This window comes from Anneissia japonica, unplaced genomic scaffold, assembly GCF_011630105.1.
Source record: "Anneissia japonica isolate Jap-2015-1 unplaced genomic scaffold, ASM1163010v1 scaffold287709_len1912824_cov184, whole genome shotgun sequence".
NCBI classification, from domain to species: Eukaryota; Metazoa; Echinodermata; class Crinoidea; order Comatulida; family Comatulidae; genus Anneissia; species Anneissia japonica.
In genome coordinates this window covers 1,028,367-1,032,840 of record NW_022751466.1, presented here as the reverse complement: position 1 = coordinate 1,032,840, position 4,474 = coordinate 1,028,367, and the positions used below count along the sequence as shown (strand labels likewise).

General features: G+C 35.6%; 1 long non-coding RNA gene across 1 annotated transcript; it reads left to right on the top strand.

Annotated features, from left to right (window-relative positions):
- The first annotated feature begins 870 nt into the window (after positions 1-870).
- LOC117121645 lies at positions 871-4,248 on the top strand. The gene is made up of 3 exons (XR_004447610.1): positions 871-1,209; positions 1,383-1,627; positions 4,114-4,248. It is a non-coding gene; the product is annotated as an uncharacterized LOC117121645 (long non-coding RNA).
- The last annotated feature ends 226 nt before the right edge of the window (positions 4,249-4,474 follow it).

Here is a 4,474-nt window from a genome sequence, read left to right as displayed (position 1 = left end):
TTACTTTTTGTTGTTGTTATTGTACTGTGTCTGTCTCTTATACACATCTTTGAATGTTTGCATACGTATTCTTTTTTCCATGAATCGATGAACCAATAGGCATGAAGAACGCACTTCCGTACAGAAATTATGTTTACGACTTCGAACCAAAAACAGCGTTTTTAATTTTATTTAATTGAAAGCAAGTTAGGTCAAGTCTTGTTAGTCCGATCTGTCAACCTATGCATAGGTAGGTTAGCATCCTTTTGTAGGCCAGAACCCAGTAGTATTTTTTATTTGCTTTAGTACGGTATTACTATTATTACTAACCACCAAGATAAATAGAAAACACATAAATACATTGTATGTACAACATAGAATGAATACACATATTCAAAGAAATATCTCTATATTTATTTATTTATTTATAATGTTTGTTTATTTGTTTGTTTGATTGTTTGTTTGTTTATTTATTTAGGTATAAAAGAATATACAAACGGCAGCCAAAGGCTGAAATGAATGAATACAAAACTAGAATATATTAAGAAATGCAAGAATATTAAAAATATTATATACAAAATTGCACTAAGAAAGGACAAAACATTTAAATACATAAGAAAAATCACATAAAAAATATAACAACAATGCTTCCCTTGTCCTTGTTCATAATGAAATTGGAAATATGAATAGTCCTGGGAACCCGTGGAATGCACAGTGCAGCACCACAAACGGATATGGTCCTTTTCTCGAATAATTCTCAATGTGAGGATTATTCGAGGAGCCGGGTTTGAACCGTGGTCTTCAGAACAAGAAGCAGGAACAATACATCTCAGCCAAGCGATCAGCTAAGGTATACATATTTTATAAATTTACTTTGCTTCTGCTCGAGCGCTTTTGTAATTTTTACCTCTCACTTCTTTTTTTTTCTTCTTTGTTTTAATCATTATGTAACTTTCAGATAAAACTGTTGTACACGAGTGGGCACATCTACGATGGGGTGTTTTCGATGAATACTCAACCACTACACCATTTTTTGTTATGGAAGGTAATAAGATAGAAGAAACACGATGTTCTCAATCAGTTGCTGGTGTTTATGAAGACAATACCTCAAAAGATAAAAAATGCACATTAGACCCCGGAACTGGAGTTTACACCAAGAGTTGTAAGTTCATCCCTGACGAAAAGCAGACAGCAAATGTTTCGATTATGTACAAACAATATTTGCCGTCGGTAAGCTTTTACTTGTTAAAAACAAATAATAACGGACACTTCGACTCCCAAAATAATTTAGTAAATAGATTTGCTATTGGTAATCATTTGCATATTGCTTCATAAAGAAAGAAAATGTAGACATAAGCGTGCATTACGTAAAGATTTAACGTATTACTGTATTTATATTCCAGATAAGCTTCTTTTGTAGAGAAGATAAAATTGACCCTAACAATAGACATTTTGAAGAGGCCCCAAACAGACAAAATACCATTTGTGAAACTAAAAGTGGGAAGTAATGCTTGAAACAGATGACTTCATAGGCGGTAAAAATCCACCACTGAAAGAGGGAAGCGTGGATACAACGCCGAAATTTCGAATTGTTCAGTCTACAACGCGACGCGTTGTCTTGGTTCTTGATACCTCAGAAAGCATGATGGTAGGCCTAAGTTTTGCGTATACTCACCGTCCTAAACATAGAATTAATCATAACAGAAAGCATCATTGGGCGTATTCTACTGGTTCACTTCGTTGACTACGAATTTTCGTTGAGTATTATTTTCATTCGACTGGTTCGTAAAATAGACTTCGTTGACAACGAAAATTAACGTAATCTGCGTTAAGTTATCAAGGTGACCAAAAACAAACATGGCCGATTGGTCAGTTTAGAAAAAAGCATTTGCGTTAATTATTTAGATTAAATTTTAGAAAATAAAAATTATAATATTTACCCACATGAATTCAAAAAATAATTGTAGCCTAATAGAATTCAAAAACTGGATGAAACATTACTTTTACAAAAAAAATCTATACTGCTACAAGCCGAAGCAATCTTGATTATGCAGCGTGCATTGCGGTAACTATGCAGCCATTTTGTTTTGTTAGTTTTCTATTCGACCGGTCGTCTTCGTTTAGTAGGAATTTACCACTGCGCAGGTGGGTGTGGTTTAACAAAGAACGATTAGTCGAATACGCCCATTGACTCTAAACATCATGTATCCACCTTCCTTTAACTGCGATTCTTCTAATAGTTTTAACTATTATTCTTGCTATTGATCTGCATTATTGTTTATATACGGTATGTTTACATAAAATTATGTAAACCCAACTGCCCAAGTAATTTTATCTGGTTTCTATTGTGTATAAACATAATAATTTATACCAAGACTTAATACGATCTGTTGTGACGTATCGGTCGGTTGTCAACGTTAGAAAGAAAACCAGCCATTGTCTGATGAAGATCCGAAACATCACAGCAGTACGTATTTGGTCCCAATAGTTTGTAATGACAATTCCATTTTCATAAAGTAACATATCTGATATATTCATTTACAGAACATTCTGTTGAATCTCAGTCAGTTACTTGCCCCATTAAGGCGTACCAGTTGTCAAAATAATGCGCAGGTCGATCCAGCTGAAATAATTTTGTTTCCAGACAACCAATAAGGAACTCTTATTCATGATAGATGTATATGAGAAATGCTATAGTAATGCTATATTGCAAGTGTGAACATTTTTACCCAACCTGCGTTCAAAACCCTGAACCTTCTGCTGTCTTCTATACACACACGCCTCAACCAACTTTGTTACTGGAGCTTGGTTGGGAAATCAAATCTGTTTATGAGCAAACTCACATTTCACTCTTTTGATCATGCTGGGGTAGATCTGGATTCAAACTTAGCGGGGTGGGTCAAACAATTTGCCAAAAAACCCATCCAAAAAGAGGGTGGGGGAGGGAGGTTCTGGTGGTCCTTCCCCGGGAAAATTTTGATTTCTAGATGGCGGGAAATGAGTTTTCCCGACTTCAAGGGGTGTCTTTTAATGAATAGCAAGTTAGCTTAAATTTTATCATTCTTATTCTAAATAGGTCTATTAAGTGTGTATACATACAGAAAAAAAAAAATTGTAATTGCATGCATATTTGTTATTCCACGAATCGATGAACCCGAAAAAGAAAGGAGGATTCTCCTCCGGGAAAATTTTGATTCCATCGCGGGTAAATGAGCTTTCCCGGCTAATGAGGTGTTTTTTAATGACTTTTAAGTTCTTCAAAATTCTAGGTTTTTCCTTTTTGAAAACGGGCAGGTAAATTTTCTAATTCTTATTACAGTATACGTCTATTATGTGTGTATACATACAGAAACAACATTTAATGTTTGCATACGTATTCTTTTTTCCATGAATCGATGAACCAATAGGCATGAAGAACGCACTTCCGTACAGAAATTATGTTTACGACTTCGAACCAAAAACAGCTTTTTTAATTTTATTTAATTGAAAGCAAGTTAGGTCAAGTCTTTTTAGTCCGATCTGTCAACCTATGCCTAGGTAGGTTAGCATCCTTTTGTAGGCCAGAACCCAGTAGTATTTTTTCACATTTCTTCACAGGAGGGGATGGAAGGTTTGTCCGAATCCTATGAACCCCCCCCACCAAACCCCGGATCTTCGCGCCATTGATGTCTGAGATATGCTACAAAAAATTATATAATTTGTTCGGATCTCATATATAAACATATGTTCTTGTTTGTGTTAATAAATGAATTTCAAAAACACTACAGTATTTATTGAGGCCAAGCGCTATTGCTTTATGATAACCTAAATAAGACTACATAAGGCTCTTTTTGAAAGTGTAAGATGTATTTTAAACAAAATGAAAAAAGAAATACAATTCTTAAAAACTACCATAAACTCTTCTCAAGACCTTAAAGTTCTACTGTTAGGCCTACATTTATGTTAGATATATGTATGCCTTACATTTATTTTGTACTTTTAGATTTCTAAAACAGTTTATAGCCAAAGCTCAAGGGCCCTGAAAATTTAGGTCTAGAATGTTGTTTGCTCTGCAGCTAAAGGGGGAGAGGGTGGCTCAGATCCGCTAATGTCATGCGTCCTTGAGCCGCACTAGGTAATTTCAAATTCTTGCAGGGTGTTCCCTTAAAGAAACTTCGTCAAGGAACTATGCGGTACCTCAGCTCTACCATTGACACTGGAAGTTATGTTGGCATTGTCGAGTTTTCCACGTTTGGCACAGAGCTTGCTCCACTCACACTTGTGTCTGATGACAGCTCCCGAGATAAACTTATTGCAGCTCTACCTTCATCAGTAAGCGGTAGGACAAGCATTGGGTCAGGTGTTCTAAAAGGAATAGAGGCAAGTGAAAACGGTCAATGCTTCAGTTGTAAAATATTAATAAGGTTTAGTAGATGATGTTGACATAACATTTCCAGTGGCATACCCAGACGAGGGGCGGGATGCTCATGGTACCGAAGAACCCCCTATTGTTACT